Source organism: Eptesicus fuscus, chromosome 1, assembly GCF_027574615.1.
Source record: "Eptesicus fuscus isolate TK198812 chromosome 1, DD_ASM_mEF_20220401, whole genome shotgun sequence".
NCBI classification, from domain to species: Eukaryota; Metazoa; Chordata; class Mammalia; order Chiroptera; family Vespertilionidae; genus Eptesicus; species Eptesicus fuscus.
In genome coordinates, this window is record NC_072473.1 from 59,387,839 (window position 1) to 59,406,613 (window position 18,775).

Consider the following 18,775-nt stretch of genomic DNA (forward strand, 5'->3'; position numbering starts at 1 on the left):
AGTCCTGTCGATTCCTCTCTGTTGCTGGAATCCACATGGTCTCGGAGTTGTTTTCTGAAAATATACAAACATATTTTCGACCAAAAGTTAATAAAGGAATATTTTCTATAAATTTAACTGGGGATCCTTTTTCATTTTTTGCCCAAATGATTTTCCTCTGGCTTGTTTTGTCACCTTGTGTGTTTTTCATGGGTGTCTTGCTTTTAGCCTTACAATTAATTTTCTAAAGTATTAATTTTCTAGATGTAATTTACTTACAGGATATTTTTCCTTACATGATATTCCTCTACTATCCCCTCCTTTTTTGATTTAAATGTTAGGAGGTTTTTGAAAATTTTATAATGTAGTCTTGATGGCTTTTACATTTTAATTTTTTTGCACTATAATATTACTGTTTTAGGTTCATTACATGGTGCACAATTTTATCATGAGATGCAGTACCAATAAAGATTTTAGTTAACACTTTAGGAACACCTTTTTGTCCAGTACAATTAATTTTTCTAGAATATTTGCTTATTTCAACTAGCCAATTTAAATTTGCCTGAAAACTTGACTTCTATTTTACTGTAAAATTTATTACTCTAACAACAATCTTATTTTACCCTGTAAATATTGGTGGAAGGGATTATTTGCCTTCTTGAGTAGGTCCTGAGCATTCCTGGTGGTAGGCTGGATTTAGATATCATAAACCCACTTCCCCACACCATGAGTACAAGACAACTCAAACAATTCTTGTTGGAGTGAGAGGGCAGCTGCTGTCAGCCAAGTCTCTGTCGGTCACCGGGGTCCTGATCTGAGCTGGGCATGGGAAGCACGAAGCAGCCATGGGGGCAGGAGACCTCCCTCAGAAGGGGCTAGGATTCAGGCCCCTGCAATGTTGGGGGGTGAGGGTCTGTGCCCCACCTCTGTTGATCCCCAAATTCTCTCCTGATGGCCCCTCTGCGACTGTGCCTGTCTTAGGTTGTTCTTTCCTTGAGGAATCTTACCCGTCTCTGGCTAACCAGCCATCCTCCGGGGCCAAGCAGGGTGACGTGAGGTTCAGTTTTGTCTCCTTGGTAACCTATGCCCCCGTGGCCTCCATGCCCAGAACCTGCCTTGGGATCCCCTCGCCTGCTGGCGGGGCCCCAGCACTGATCACATATCTTTTGGAACCCGGGTTTCTTCTCCAGGGAGGGCTCAGTTCGCCCCACTGGGTGAGAGACAGGGGATCTGTTCTTTTTTATTTTCCAATTCGGAAAAAAAAATTAACAAAATAAAGCGAAGGACATGGTCCAGGAGAAGTTGTGGGAGGACCCCTGCCACCCCGCCCGGAGCTTGAGACCTGGTCAAGCAGAACCAGCTGGACTAGCAGACCTGCTCTGCACTGCACACCCCGTGTGCACAGCTGAGAAACCACACAGCTGCTGGTAACCAGTGGCTCCTGGCTGCCCTGTGCTGGCTTGGCACATTAATGCATGCAAACAAAGCAAGGAGCTTTCAAGGGCTTCACCAGTTAATTTTGGCAAAAAGAGAAAACAAACAAAAAGCTAAATTCATAGCAGATTAAAAGCCACTGAAGTAAAAACCATGTATTTCTCAGTAGGAAAAGAGACTACAACTACAATTTTTTTCTCTTTTTAAGTCTCTGCCATCCTCTCCCCCAACTCAGATCAAAGTTCATAGCAGCATAACACAAAGTCCTCTGTCAGCCAGTGTTCTCTGCTATGGGATCAGAGTTCACAGCTCAAGTTCAGTCCGTCTGGAGAATCAAGGGAGGGTGCTCACTGTCTTCCTCCAGGCTCAGGGCGCTGGCTTCCTCCTCCAGGCGCCGCCCACAGTCCCCCAATGGTCTGTGTAGGCCAGTCTCATGGGAGATGCAGGAGATGCAGCTGTGCTATAGGTCGAGTTACCAAGGGGAAGTCATGAGAGGCAGAGTCTAAGATATCACTGGTTGTCTCCATGCTGCCATCCAACTTGTGCTGCTTCATGAGCGTGCACTTGCCGCCCTCCTGGGGGTCCAGGTTGTACATGTACAAGTACCCGTCAGATGCTCCCACCAGCAGTTGGGGGATCTTCTGAATTGTGGTCAGGGAGCAGATGTTCTTGTGGCCGCAGAAGGGCAGGCAGATCATGGCAAAGGCCCTGCCCTGGTTGAACATCTCTGTGACCTGGGAGGGCAGGTAGCTGGTGGAGGCCAGGAGCACCTTCCTGAAGTAGCCAGTCCAGGTGGTAAGCTCCTCCTGTGGCTTTTCCTTCACAGTCTCAAGGTTGAAGATGTGCACAGTCTCCGTGTTGCTGGAGGTGGAAAGGAACATGCCGTCCATGCTGAAGGCCAGCGAGCAGATGCTCACACACCTCTTAACTCCTCTCCAGAACTCAAATAGTTTCTGTCCCTCTGGAATGGAAAACATCCTAATCACGGTCTCCTTCTTGGAAGCAATGGTATCGAAAGCCAGTGCTGCTAAAGGACTATCATGAGCGGGGATGATGTTGGCAGCTCTGAAGTTAATGGTGTAGAAGACTTGCACCTCTCTGATGCTGGCGCTGCCCGGGTAGCAGTTGCCATTGTTGCACAAAGGCCTGCCGTGTTCAGGGTGTCTCCTGGATGGTGTGCAGCACCTTCATATCCCGAATGTAGTGGATGTACAGAGATTCCTCCAGGCACACGATGACCCTCTGCCTGTTCAGCTTCACAGCCAGGATGGTGTTGGAGTAGCTGTAGTTGCAGATCTCAGTCCCTTCTTAAAGTGTCAAACTGTTAGCTGCCGAGGAGCTTTAAGGCTGACGATGGCCACCAAGCTGCTCAAGAACAATCTTTCCACGATGCACACGTCTTCAGTATCAGTGCATTCAGAGATCTGTTCCAGCTTATCCACAGAAGAAAGGGAGAAAAATTTATAACCAGAATTACTCTCTTTCTAACTCTTTGAGCTGTAGGGTTAGATAATTTATTGCCATTGTTTCTTGTTTTTTGAGATAGGCTTGTAGAGCTATGAACTTCCCTCTTAAGACTGCTTTCACTGTGTCCCATAGATTTTGGATTGTTCTGTTTTCATTGTCATTTGTTGCCATGATGCTTTTTATTTCATCTATTTTCAATTAATATTTGACAAAGGAGGCAAGAGCATAAAATGGAGTCAAAACAGTCTCTTTAATAAATGGTGCTGGGAAATGCAAAAAATGGAAATAGATCACCAACTTACACCATACACAAAAACAAACTCAAAATGGCTAAAGGACTTGAATGTTAGATGGGAAACCATAAAAAAACTACAACAGTCAATAGGCAGCAAATTAGCAGACATATGTTGCAGCAGTATTTTACAGACATAGGTCCTAAGGCAATGGAGACTAAATGGGACTACATCAAAATAAAAAGCTTCTGCACAGCAAAAGGAACCATCAACAAAACAACAAGAAAACCCACTGCTTGGGAGAACGTATTTCCTAATGATATTTTTGATAAAGGCTTAATCTCCAACATTTATAGAGAACTCATACAACTTAACAAAAGGAAGATGAACAATCCAATAAAAAAATGGTCAAAGGATGTAAATAGACACTTTTTGAAAGAGGACATACAGGAGTCAGAGAGACATATGAAAAGATGCTCAAAGTCACTAATCATCTGAGAGATGAAAATCAAAATAAAAATGAGATACCATCTCACACCTGTCAGAATGGCTATCATCAACAAATCAACAAATGACAAGTGCTGGCGAGGATGCGGAGAAAAAGGAACCCTCCTGCACTGCTGGTGGGAATGCAGACTGGTGCAGCCACTGTGGAAGACAGTATGGAGTTTCCTCAAAAAGTTAAAAATGGAACTCCCATTTGACCCAGTAATCCCACTTCTAGAACTATATCCCAAGAAACCAGAAGCACCAATCAGAAAGGATATATGAGCCCCTATGTTCATAGCAGCACAATTTACAATAGCTAAGATTTGGAAACAGCCTAAGTGCCCATCAGCAGGTGAGTGGATTAAAAAACTATGGTACATGTACACAATGGAATACTATGCCACTATAAAAAAGAAGGAACTTTTAATATTTGCAACAACATGGATGGAACTGCAGAACATTGTGCTAAGAGAAATAAGCCAGTCAGAGAAATATAAATATCACGTGATCTCACTCAAATGTGGGATATAATGATCAACATAATTTGATGAACAAGAATAGATCGATCTAGAGACAAATGATAGGGGGGAGGGGGTTAGAGAGCAACCAAAGGACTTGTATGCATGCATATTAGCATAACCAATGGACACAGACACGGGGGCAGTGGGGTCTTGCCCGGGGTGGGAATGGTTGTGGGGGGGGCTCAATTGGGGAAAAAGGAGCACATGTAAAACTTTAGACAATAAAACAAAGCCATAAATTTCTGGGCATTAATTTTGTATCCTGCTACATTGCCAAATTCACTTATTACTAGTAAGTCTAATAGTTTTTTTATGGAGTTCTTGGGATTTTCTATGTACAGTATCATGTCATCTGCAAATAAGGACAGTTTTACTTCTTTTTCTGTTTTGATGCCTTATATTTCTTGTCCTTGTCTGATTGCTATGGCTAGCACTTCCAGTACTATATCGAACAGGAGTTGTGAAAGTGGGCATCCCTGTCTTGTTCCTGTCTTAGGGGAAATGTTTTTAGATTTTGCCCATTGAGTATGTTGTTGGCTGTAGGTTTGTCATATAAGGCTTTTATTATGTTGAGGTATGATTCCTCTAGTACCACTTTGCTGAGAATTTTTATCAAGAAAGTGTGATGAATTTTTTCAAAGCCTTTTTTTCTGCATTATGATTATGTTATTTTTGTCTCTCAATTTATGTGATATATCATGTTTATTGATTTGGAGATATTGTACCATCTGTGCATCCCTGAAATAAATTCCACTTGGTCATGGTATATGATCTTTCCAATATAATACTGGAGCCAATTTCCTAGAATTTTGTTGGGGATTTTAGCATCTATGTTCATCAAGGATATTGGCCTGTAGTTCTCTTTCTTTGTGATGTCTTTATCTGGTTTTGGAATTAGGGTAATGCTGGCTTCATAAGAAAGAGCTTGGAAATATGCCTTCCTCTTGAATTTTTTGGAATAGTCTGAGGGAGATAGGTTTTAGTTCTTCTTTGAATGCTTGGTAGAACTCCCCTGTAATGCCATCTGGTCCAGGGCTTTTGTTTGCTGTAAGATTTTTGATTACTGCTTCAATGTCTTTAGTAGTTATAGACCTACTCAGGGTTTTTTGATTCTTCCTGATTGAGTTTTGGAAGCTTGTATTTTTCTAAGAATCTATCCGTTTCATCTAGATTGTCCAGTTTGTTAGAATAATGTTGTTTATATTGTTTTTTCATTACCCTTTGTATTTTTGTGGGGTAGGTTGTTACTTCACCTCTTTCATTTCTGATTTTGTTTATTTAGGTCTTCTCACTTTGCTTCTTGATGAGCCTGCCTAGAGGTTCATTAATCGTTTTTATCCTTTCAGAGGACCAGCTCTTGGTTTTGTTGATCTTTTGTATTTTTTTTAAATCTCTATGTCATTTATTTCTTCTCTGATCTTAATTATATTTTTTCCTTTTGCTTACTCTAGGTTTTCTTGTTTCTCTCTTTGTAATTATTTGAGTTTTTTCATGTTTTTTGAAGTAGGCCTGTAGAACTGTGGACTTCTCTCTCAAGACTGTTTTCACTATGTCTCATAGATTTTGGATTATTGTGTTTTCATTGTAATTTGTTACCAGGATGCTTCTTACTTTTTCTTTGATCTCTTTGATAACTCAATTATTTAGCCTCCAAGTGTTTGACTTTTTTTCATTTTTTTATTGTAGTTGATTTCTAATTTCTAAGCCATTGTGATCTGAGAATATGCTTGATATGATTTCTGTCTTCTTGAATTTGAAGAAACTTTGCCTGTGTCCCAATATGTGGTTTGTCTTCAAAAATGTCCCATGTGTACTTGAGAAGATTGTATATTCTGTAGCGTTGGGGTGAAATGTTCTGAAGATGTCAATTAAGTCCATCTGATATAGTAAGTCATTTAGGACTGATGTTTCTTTGCTGATTTTTTGTTTAGAGGATTTATCCAGTGGTGTCAATGGGGTATTAAAGTTCCCTACTATGACTATATTGCTGTCGATCTCTCCCTTGATATCTTCCAGAAGTTCTTTTATGTATTTGGGTGCTTCTGTATTGGATGCTTATATATATATTTACCAGAGTTAGATCCTCTTGTTGAATTGATCCCTTTAGTATCATGAAGTGGCCTTCCTTATCTCTTGTTATGGTCTTCACTTTGAGGTATAAAGTGTTCTATCCATTATTAAAAGAGGGGTATTGGAATATATGTGTTATTATTTCCAATTATCTCTTTAGTCTATTGATGTTTGCTTCATATAATTAGATACTCTGAAGTTAGTTGCATATATATTTGTAATTGTTATATGTTCCTTGTAATTTGACCCTTTTATCCCATTGTATAATGTAGTTCTTGGTCTCTTGTGACAGTTTTTATTTAAAGACTATTTTGTCTGGTATATTAATAAGTAGGGTCAATGTGTTCTCTTTCATTTACCATTTGCATGGAATATTATTTTCCATCCTTTCACTTTCAGCCTATGTAAGTCCTTAAATCTAAATTGAGTCAGTCTCTTGTAAACAATATATATAGGATCTTTAATTTAAATAATGTTAAATTTTTAATTTAAATAATGTTTCTGTCTTTCTCTCTGTCTCTCTTCTCCTGGGAAACCCATAATAAGTAAATTGCTTGGTTTAAAGTTGTTCTGTAAGTTCCTTAGACTTCACTTTCTTTTTTTTTCTTTTTGATCTTCTGAGTAGATTATTTTAAATATCCTATCTTTGAGTTTTCTAATTCTTTTTTCAGCTTGATCAAATCTGCTTTTGAAAACCCTCTATTGAAAATTTCAGTTAAGATACTGAATTCTTCAGCTGCAAAATTTATATTTAGTTATTTTATTTATTTTTAATTAAGACTTATAAAGCATTTTCAGATTTAAAAATAATTGATGGGATGGTAGAGAGATTTTCCACATATCTCTGCCCCGACATATGTATAGTCTCCCACATTATTAGCATCATTCCCCAAATGGTATTTTTTTTTGCCAAAAATACACTATATTGATACATTATAGTCACACAAAATCCATAGTATACATTAGGGTTCACCCTTGGTGTTTTACATTCAATGGGTTTGGACAAATGTGTAATGACATGTGTCCATCATTATAATAGCATACAGAGTATTTTCATTGCCCTAAAATATTATTATCTATGCTTTGACTATTCATCACTTCCCTACACACACACACACACACACACACACACACACACACACACACTTCTTGTTAAACAATGATCCTTTTTACTGACTCCATAGTTTTGCTTGTCCAGAGCTTGTAGAGCATCATTTTTATGTTTATTTTGGATTCTTTGTCAGGTAATTCATATACCTCTGTTTTTTTGTGTGTTTTGTGTTGGTTTTTTTAGGGTAGGTTTCTGGAAATTTCTTTTGTTACTCTGATTGGACCATTTTTCCTTTTTTTTTTCTTTTCGTTTTGTTGTTGTTGTTTGTTTGTTTTTCTCTGTGTGTGTTATTATTCACACATTTAAGAAAAAAAAACAACTCCCCCATCTTTATGGGCTTGCTTTTGACAGAGAAAGACCTTCACCAATTAGCCCATTAGCCCAGGTTGATTCTCGGGACCTCCCAAACCTTTTCTGAAGATTTATTTTCTTTAGAACTTGTGCATGTTAGTTTCTAGTTAGAGGAATTTGATGGTTTCTTTTTTTCAGGAGTTTATAATATCTATTTCCTTCTGATTTTGTCTGTGGCATCATAGCTGCTCTGAAACAACAATCTTTCCTCCCTCCAGATCTTTTGTTCTCTGTGGCCCCAAGCACTTAGAATACTAAGTTCTGTTTGCTGTTATAGGCATTTGATCTTCCCATAAGTCATGTAGATGATGCTGTCTTTCTACTTCCTTTCCAGTATTTACTGCCACTATTTAATGTTTTTCACTATTCTGGTAGATAAGTATTGATATATCATTGTGATTTTAATTTGCTTTTTTGATGACTAATTATGTTAAACATCTTGACATATGCTTTCATTGTCATATCTATATCTTTGATTAAATGTCTCTTCTTGTCTTTTGCCTGTTTTCTAATTGGACTGTTTGTCTCTTTAGTTGAGTTATAAGAATGTTATACATATTGTAGAAATTATTCCTTTGTCAAATATGTGATTTGTAATTATTTTCTCAAAGTTTGTCACTTAATTTTTGTCATTCTTTTAATAGAACCTTTAACCGAGCAAATATTTTTATGGCTTTATTTATAAACATTTCCTGTTATGGAGCTTGGTTTTGATGTCAATCCTAAGACCAATTGTTCAGTCTTTACCCCAAAGCTATTCTCATTTTTAAATACAAATTTTCTTTTAATTTTATATTTTATGTTTATTTATTCTACTTCTTTTCTGTTTCTAAATAATTAATTTCTGATTTTATCCTCTTGATAATTTTTCTGTATTTTAAAAATTTCTTTAAATAGTAAAAACATAATAGTGTAAATATAAAATGTTAGCAATTGTTTTAGTAATTATTATTTCCATGCATGATAAAGTACACAAAAGTGAAGTCCACTGAATTTTTTTATAACAAAAGCAACACACAAAAGATGCAATATGCCATTAAACTCTAGTATCAAAAAGGCTATTAATAATATAAAATTGGAAGATAAGGGTGCTTTTTGCTTAAGTAAATATTACACTGTTTGCATACATATTTTAATTAGTCAAATGAAAGCAATTGTGGCAGCTGTGAAAATGTACCTCTCAGATTTTCAACTGCAGGACATAAGTGAATCAAAGACTCAATTGCTGTGCTCTAAAGCCACACCTTCTATGAACTGCTGTCAGTTGATGAGTAGGATTATTAAGGTACACCTGTATCTGGAGAACTGAGACTCTTCACAAGGCAGCTGCTCTGACAGGTAACTTTGCCTTCAGTACTCTGAATTGGCAATGATGTGCAGCCTTAGAAGTGCACTACAATCTAAATCTTTTCCACACAACTTTCCATCCTTTGCTCTCTCCTCTACAAGAATCAGACCTGCATTATGGCCAATGGCTCTCCCAGGCTCTCTGGGCTCCTTTCCTTCCTCCAGGAATTTACCCTAGTAATTCTCTCCTATGCTTGACAACATTTTGGCTTCTGCTTTTTGAAGAAACTCGACTAACATAAGCATAGTGTGCTAGTGAAAAATAGCCAAAATTTGTTTCAATTTAAATTTGATTTCTTAATAATCTTTACATATTTTTGTTGTTTTGCACATGTCCCTTGATAAGGTGTGAGATTAACAATAAACTGAATAACTGTTATGACCTGACCTATATGTATTCCATATATTTTTCTTCAGTGACCTTAAATTTTTATAAGTAACATATGGATGAATTTTCAGTCAATTCTCACAACACTTGATAATAGAACTACATATTGTGAAATGTCTAAAGAGGGAATGTGTTTCATATTTTTATTTATATCTTGAATACCAAGCAAAGTTCCTAGGACATAGTCATTCTTCAAAAATATTTATTAAATAAAAAATATTAAGCCTCTGTAAGACCTAAATATTAAGACAAAATCACTTTCAGAATATTAATTATAGAACAAACTGTGGGTAAGATATAAAAACTGAGTTAGTATAAATTATTTTCTCTTGCAATAAACTATATAAATCTCATTTAAACATGTCAAAATGTATGATTAAACTTATTTCATACTAGAGGCCCGGTGCACGAAATTCGTGCATGGGGGCATGGGGGGGGGTGTCCCTCAGCCCAGCTTGAAACCCTCTCCAATCTGGGACCCTTCGAGGGATGTCTGACTGCCCATTTAGGCCCAATCCCACCGGACATCCCTCTGACAATCCAGGACTGCTGGCTCCCAACTGCTCGCCTGCCTGCCTTCCTGATTCCCCCTAACTGCTTCTGCCTGCCAGCCTGATCACCCCCAAACCACTCCCATGCCAGCTTGATTGATTGCTCCCCTGCAGTTTGTTTGCCCCTAACTTCCCTCCTCTGCCGGCCTGGTCACCCCTAACTGCCCTCCTCTGCAGGGTTGATCACCTCCAACTGCCCTCCCTTGCAGGCCTGGTCCCTCTCAACTGCCTTCCCTTGCAGGCCTGGTCCCTCCCAACTGCCGTCCCCTGCTGGCCATCTTGTGGTGACCATCTTGTGTCCACATAGGGGCAAGATCTTTGGCCACATAGGGGCAGCTATCTTGATCTTGTGTGTTGTAGTGATGGTCAATCTTCATATTACTCTTTTATTAGATAGGATAGAGGCCTGGTGCATGGGTGGGGACCAGCTGTTTTGCCCTGAAGGGTGTCCTGGATCAGGGTGGGGTTCCCTTGGGGCTTGGAGAGGCCTGGGCGAGGGGCCTGTGGTGGTTTGCAGGCCAGCCACGCCCCTGGCGACCCAAGCAGAGGCCCTGGTATCTGGAATTTATTTACCTTCTACAATTGAAACTTTGTAGCCTGGAGCGAAGCCAAGCCTCCTGCTCGATCCGTGGCTGCCGCCATTTCTGTTTGGATTTGTTTACCTTCTATAATTGAAACTTTGTATCCTTGAGTGGAGGCCTGGGCCCGCCAGAGTGTGTGGAAAGCTTGGCTTCCTCTGTTTCCAGGGTTGGGGTTAATTTGCATACTCGCCCTGATTGGCTGGTGGGCATGGCTTATGTAGCAGAGTGATGGTTAATTTGCATATTACTCTTTTATTAGAGAGGATGGGCTTATGATTTTACAGATGTATAATAGAAAACACATGTCCTTCAATTCCCATGTGTAAATATTCTTCCTTTTTGTACTACCCCCACTTAAAAACATATTCATCCTTAAGGGAATGAGGGCAAGTGCCTGGGGGTAGGGAAGGTCGGGAGGAGGTCAGTGGGATGGAAAAAAGAGACATATGTACTACTATTTGTAATACCTTAAACAATAAAATAAAATAAAAATCATAAAAAATATAAAAATAAAATAAAAAATAAAGTGATCTGGAAAAAAATTAAAAAAATAACATTTTATCAGCCCTACTCTTTTTATGTTTTAATATAAAAACATTAAGTGTTTTTGCTGTTTCCTGCATGAAATAAGAATGGAATGTTTTAGGTTTAAATCTTTATAATTAAAATGTTACGTTATGCCTCTTAAAATATTTAAGTTAAATGAAATAAGAAATTATTTTCTTTAAACAAGAAATTAATGCAGAATAATACATTGCTTAATTCTGATTCATGAAATAATTTGTTTCTTTCCAATTAGACTATCTCTCCCCCTTCTTTATTAGGTGTTTAGAAAATCCAGTGCTATGTTGAATAAGAGTGTGGTAACAGATATCTTTGATTTGTTTCTGAACTTACAGGGAAAGAAGAAAATCTTTCATCATTAAATCCAATGTTAGCTATAAGTTTTGTAGATGCTCTATAGAAAACTGAAGTAGTTTCCCTCTGTTCATAATTTGCTGACAATACTTATTATGAATGGGTTTTGTGAAACACAATTTCTATCTCAATTAATATGATCATACACTATCTTTTTATCCTATTGAAATAGTGCACTACATTGATTGATTTTCAAATATCCCATTTGCTAGTGTTTTATAGTTTATTGATGCACTGCTATATTTGAAATGTTATTTTATGTGACTGACAAAGTAACATTTTTTTATTGTTGACATATTACAGATATCCCCCATTTTACTCCACTTTGGCCACCTTTCCACCCCCAACCCCTGCCTTCACTTCACCATTGTTTATGTCCATGGGCTATGCATATATGTTCTTTGCTAATCTGTTCACCTTCTTTCATCAGTCCTCCCTCCCCCTCCCCTCTGACATCTGTCAGTCTGTTCTATGTATCCATGCCTCTTATTTTATTTTGTTTGTCTTTTTATTTTGTCCACTAGAGGCCTGGTGCACGGGGGTGTGTCCCTCAGTCCAGCCTGCACCGTCTCCAATCTGGGAACCCTTGAGGGATGTCCGACTGCCCAGTAGGATCGGGCCTAAATGGGCAGTCGGACATCCCTCTCACAATCCAGGACTTCTGGCTCCCAACTGCTCTCCTGCCTGCCTTCCTGATTGCCCCTAACTGCTTCTGCCTGCCAGCCTGATCACCCCCTAACCCCTCCCCTGCCAGCCTGATTTATGTCTAACTGCTCCCCTGCCAGCCTGATTGCCCTCTAACTGCCCTCCCCTGCAGGCTTGATCACCCACAACTGCCCTCCCTTATAGGCCTGGTCCCTCCCAACTGCCCTCCCCTGCTGGCCATCTTGTGTCCACATGGGGGAGCCATCTTTGACCACATGGGGGCAGCCATCTTGTGTGTTGGAGTGACAGTCAATTTGCATATTACTCTTTTATTAGATAGGCTAGAGGTCTGGTGCACAGGTGGGGGCCAACTGGTTTGCCCTAAAGGGTGTCCCAGATAAGGGTGGGGGTTCCCTTGGGGCATGGGGCGGCCTGGGCGAGGGGCCTGTTGTGGTTTTCAGGCTGGCCACACCCCCTGGCGACCCAAGAGGAGGCCCTGGTATCTGGGATTTATTTATCTTCTATAATTGAAACTTTGCTGCCTTGAACTGGGGCCAGGGCCTGCCAGAGCAGGCAGGAAGCTTGGCTTCCTCCATTGCCAGGGAAACCCAAGCCTACTGCTTGCTCCGTGGCTGCAGCCATCTTGGTTGGGTTAATTTGCATACTCACTCTTGATTGGCTGGTGGGAGTGGCTTATGGGTGTAGCGGAGGTATGGTCAATTTGCATGTTTCTCTTTTATTAGTGTAGATTGGAGTCTATATATAAGTGGGATCATAGGATGTTTGTCTTTCTCTGACTGGTTTATTTCATTTAGCATAATAATCTATAGTTCCATCCATGCTGACATGAAGAGTAACAGTTCCTTCTTTTTTACAGCCACATAGCATTCCATTGTATAAATGTACCATTCTTAACCACTCATCTACTGATGGACCCTTGGGCTTTTTCCAGATTTTGGCTATCCTATATAATTAAAGCCTAATATGCAAATCAACCGAATCCTAATGTGGGGAACAACCGGTGGCTATGATGTGCACTGACCACAAGGGGGCAGATGCTCAATGCAAGAACTGCTCCCTGGTGGTCAGTAAGCTCCCACAGGGGGAGTGCCACTCAGCCAGAAGCTGGGCTCATGGCTGGCGAGCGCAGTGGCAGTGGCGAGAACCTCTTCTGCCTCTGAGGCAGTGCTAAGGAGCAGTCAGATTTTCCTGAGGGGTCCAGGACTGCAAGAGAGTGCAGGCCGGGCTAAGGGACCCCCCCCCCCCCCGCCCCATGTATGAATGTCGTGCCCTGGGCCTCTAGTTGTAAATAACACTGGCAAACTAACATTTTAATTTAATTTAATTCTAATTATTTAAACAATTACAGGTATCTACTGTCTGCCATATTTGACATTTCAGGTGGTCTCTTCCACCTGATGTTTTTTGAACTGTCTTTTATAATTATAAAATTTTATTGATGTATAATATTATATTACTTTCTGGTATATAACACAGTGGTTCAATATTTGTATATATTGCAAAATGATCACCACAATAAATCTAGATAGCATCCATCACCATACATAGTTAGAAAAAACAACATTTTATCAGGACTATTAAAATCTACTCTCTTAGAAACTTAAAAATACACAATGCAGCATTATTAACTGTAGTTACTATGCTGTACTAAGTACATTACATCCCCATGACTTATTTACTTTATAAATGAAAGTTTTTATATGATAATCCCCTAATATTTTTTGAGAATATATGAGTCTAAGTTCACGAGAAATATTAGTCTGTAGTTTTCTATTTTTGTGTTGTCCTTGCCTAGTTGTGGACTCAAGATAATGGTAACTTCATACAAAACAAAACAAAACAAACAATTGAAGCAGTGTCCTCTTTTTTAATCTATTAAATTATGCAAAATTAGTATTAATTGCTCTTTGTAGAAATCATTAGTGAATCTACCTGGTCCTGGAGACTTCTTTTTCAGGAGATTTTTAACAATGAATTTAAGTCCTTTAATGGTTATAGATCTATTCAGATTCCTTATTTGATTGTAGTTGAATTTGGTTGGCTTTTAATTTTTAAGGAATTGGACCATTTCTACTAAACATGTATGTAGTATTATCTTACATTTCATTTAATAGTTGCAGTATCTCTAGTAATATTCTCTGTTTCATTCTCGGTATGAGTGATTTGTTATCTCTACTTTTTAGAGGCTTCTCAATTTTATTGATATATTTGGAAAACAGTTTTTTGGATATATTTTTTTTTTGTTTTCCTATTTTAAATTTCACTGATCACTATTCTTGTCTTTATTACTTTCTTCTTGCTTTTGGTATATTTTGCCTTTTTGTTTCTAGTTCTTTAAGGTAGGGATTTAGCTGATTAATTTGAGCTCTTCTTTTCTCAAATAAGCATTTAATGGTATAGTTTCTTTCTCAACACTGCTTTCTCTATACCTTATATGTTTTAATATGTTGTATTTTAATTTTCACTAAGTTCTTTGTGTTTATAAAATTTCCTTTCAGACAACTGTGACCCTGGAGTATTTAGAAGCATGGTAGTTGTTTACTGATTTTCTTCTTTTTTTTCCATTATTGGTTTCTAGTTTGATTCTGTTATGATCAGAGAATATATTTTTATACACTCAATTATTTTTCAATATGTTGTCATTTGTTTTATAACCCAAGACATCATCTATCTTGGCAAATGTTCCATGGGTGCTGGATAAAAATGTGAATTCTACTGTTCTTGATGGGGGAGGTGTTCTATAATACCAATTAGATGCTGCTGCTTAATGGAATTATTTAGATATTTAATATATGTGGTTATTTTCTGTCTAGTATCTCTATAATTTAGTAAGGGAGAGATATTGCAGTCCTCAACAATTGTGCATTTATCTGTTCTTGTGTTTGTTTTATCTATTTTGAGGCTTTGTTCTTTGGTGCATACATATATCAGATCACCAAAATTTCTTTTTTTATCATTATGTGATGTCACTCCTTGTCTGTAGTTTTTTTTGTTCTAGATCAGCAATTAGTTTAATATTAATTTGATACTAATATAGCAACTCTTTTATTTTTTATTTACTTATTGTTGATATGATATATCATGTTCATGCTTTTACTCTAAAACTATATATGTTGCTGAATTGAAGGGAGTTCCTTATAATTAACATGTAATAAAATTGCATTATTTTTATCCACTCTGACAATCTATGGCTCTTGGTTGGTGTCTATAGACCATTTATATTTAATAAAATGATTGGTGTGTTAGTTCTTAAGTCTGCTATTTTTTTAATTTGGCCTCTTTTTTTCTGTTTCTCATTTCTCTGTTTCTTCTTAACTCCATGTGGGTTACTTGAATAATTTTTAGAATTTCATTTTTTATAGTGCTTTTGAGTGAGTATTTTTGTATAGTTTCTGTAGTTGTTCCTCTGGAGATACATATATATATAACTTATCACTGTCTATTTGTATCCACATTTTACCACTATGAGTGAAATGCAGAAGTCTTACTTTCAGTTAGTTTTTTTTTTACCTCTCACACTTTAAAATATTATTGTTTTGAGTATTCTATCATGTTATATTTTTTGTCTTCAAGTATGATTTATAAAACTCATGAACTGAGGCATAGACTACTGTACATACCTTTCCTTTGTGTTTTCTTTCTTTCTGAAGCTTTAAGATTCCTCCTTTTATCACTCATTTTGTGTTTAAAGAATTGCTTTAGCCAATAATGAAAGCGTGTCTGTTGCTTAATAATTGTTTTGATTTTTATTAATCTGAGAATGTACTTATTTTCCTTTTAGAATGGGAAGAGAGTTTTGCTGATTATAAAATTCTGGTTATTGACAGTTTTTATTTTTAGCATTTGCTAATGGTGTGCCACTTCCTCTGGTCTTCATCATTTTACATTAGAAATGAAAGGACAGTTAGTGTTCCCCTATAATAATATGTTGTTTGTCTGTATGTACTATTAATATTTTCTTTGTTTTTACTTTTCAGAAGTTTAATATTGATTTGTTGTGGCATAAACATCTTTGGGTTTATCTTGTTTGGAGTTCACTCAGCTTCTTAATTCTGTAGATTTATGTCATAGCTAAAAATGGAGATGTTTCAAATATTACATTTTCAAATACTCTCAGCCTCACTATATTTCCTCCTGAGACTTAGGTGATACAAATGTTGGATCTTTTATCATTGTTTTACAGGTCCTTGAGGTTATTTTATTTTCATTTTATTTACTTCAGATTAGGTAAATTGTATTGATAGTTCTACAAATTCACTAATGTATTGTGGGAATCATGCCAGGTCCCCAGATAGTCAAGGCCAGTGGGAGCACAGAGGCCTTGTTATCAATACATTAGAATGGCCAAAGGCTGCTCTGGGCATGTGCCTAAGCAGGATGTTCAAGGACTCTGAGCCTGGGAATCCTAATCAGGCCAAGATACAATGAGCGGGTGAAAGGACACACAGTACACTGTGCCCTTCAGTAGCCAATATGATTGATGTCACAGTTGGCATGAAGCCTTCTTTGTCTAAACAGTGTAAAAGTAGGTTACTGACCAGCTAGTTGGCTGGAGTCGGCTGAGGATGGAGTGAGAAGTGTGCTGTAGAGAGCAGCTGGGCAGGAGAGACAGGAGACACTGCGGAGCCGCAGAGCTCAGGTACCGCTAGGATGTGAGGCGGTGAGTCTAGGAGGCAGCATGTGGCTGCTCAGATAATAGCTGTGGGTACAGAGACTGATGCTGCTTTATGGGAAAGATATATGTTCACCAGTTGGTGTCTGGCTGCCTGCCTGTATGGACTTTGCTGTGAGGACTGTTCTTGTCTGATGGCTATAAGGCCACTGGCTTCAGCAATAAAGATTCATTATTATACACCTACAACTTCTCCATCTCCTTCTCTGTCTCCCAAGACACTGCCAAGCTCTGCCCAGACTCAGAGCCAGTCAGACCAGCAGAGATGTGTGGTGCTCTTGCTGCTGGCTCCAACATGTATCTTCTGTCATCTCCACTTTATTATTGAGCCAATTTTGTGAGATTTTATTTGTTATACATTTTAAATGTATTTTTTATAATTTTCACCTGGTTCTTTTAAACAACTTTTAATTGTTTGCTAAAACATTTATGGTGACTTCTTTGAAATTTGACAATTTCAACTTCTGATTTACCTCAATGTTGTCATCAGTCCATTATCTTTTTGCATTCAATTGTGACTTTCCTTCATTGGCAACATTTAGTCATTGCTATTATGAATAATTTCCAATTGTATTCTTGACTTGTGTCTATTAGTTTAGAAGAGACTCCTAGGCCAGACTTCATATATTGTGATGGGTTCTCTCTTGCTGATTCCCCTTAGTTACCCTGGTGTCTCTTGTTTGGAGAAGAGAGTCTTAAGCCCATATGTGCAAATTCAGTGGGCTTTTCTGATTTTATAGTGGGATCTCTTTTTCTGGTACCTCCGACCTAGTCTAATGTTTATAGTCTTGGGAGTAGTGTATTCCCAGGCCATGCCACTTAATTGTGGAAGAATCTTTCTTGCAGTTGCCACTGATCTTCCAGTATCTCTCAGTGGAAAATTGCAATCTAAGGCCTATGGGGACAAAGGAGACACCCAGGTTTTGCTACCTTTTGAGGTTGAATCCCTCATGATGCTACCTAACAATGCTAGTTTTTCTTAGTGGGAATATGAGAGTCTCAGTTTGGGGGAAAAAGAACACTTCCCTTGGCTGTTTATTGTCAGAGAGGATCTTGGTCAATCACGTTGCTGATGGTGTGGGTTCACCTGGTTTTGTCAGAAAGACTCAGGTATAGTTAGGTGGAAAAAGCATATTTGAGCAGCCTCTGCAGCTATATTGGAGGTAAAGAAACATTGAAATTGAATTGCTGCATCAGTTTCTTATGCTACTGTAACAAATCACCAAAGACTTTGCTTAGAACACAAATGTATTATCTTATAGTTCTGGATGTCAGAAATACAAAATGGGTTCACTAGAATAAAATCAAGATATCAGCAGGATTGTTTGTATTCTAGGGGTTCTAGGGAAGAATATGTTTCCTTGCCTTTTCCAGTTTTGAGGTTGCCCACATTCCTGAACTCATAACCTTACATCACTCTGCCCTTTGTATCCATTGTCATATCACCTTCACTGACAACATCCCTGCTACCTCCATCAAATAATGACCCTTGTGATTGTATTGGCTCATTGGATAATCCAGGAAAATATCCCTATCCTAAGCACCATAAATTAATCACATCTGAATATCCTCTTTTATCATGTAAGGTAACATATCCACACGTTTGGGTAGAATTATCATAAGATGCACTGCCATATTCCTGGATTGTCTAACCAGTTTTTACTTTATCTTTCTATTTTTCATAGTTCTCATTTGGTTTTCTTTGCATTATTTTTAGGGTTTATAGTTTTACTTAGTAGAAAGGAGCATGAAAAAATGAGGTTAAGTTATTTTGTCCCAATTAAAAAACACACACTATTATTTTGTCTTCCCTGCCAATTCCTTAGTCCAAATCATCTCCACTATTCACCTGTCTGAATGCTCATAGGCCACAGAATGTTACTGAATAATATAATGGAATTAAAGCATCTTTGTTGTTATTAGATGATTTTATTTTTGAGGGCATAAAATAAGGTTTACAGGTTGTATTAGAAACTTACTCCCCTTTCCTGATACCC

The 18,775-nt window shown here is 38.0% G+C and overlaps 1 pseudogene; it reads right to left on the reverse strand.

Annotated features, from left to right (window-relative positions):
* Positions 1-1,729: 1,729 nt before the first annotated feature.
* Positions 1,730-18,775, reverse strand: part of LOC103303062 (WD repeat domain phosphoinositide-interacting protein 2-like) — an 84,206-nt pseudogene continuing 67,160 nt past the window's right edge.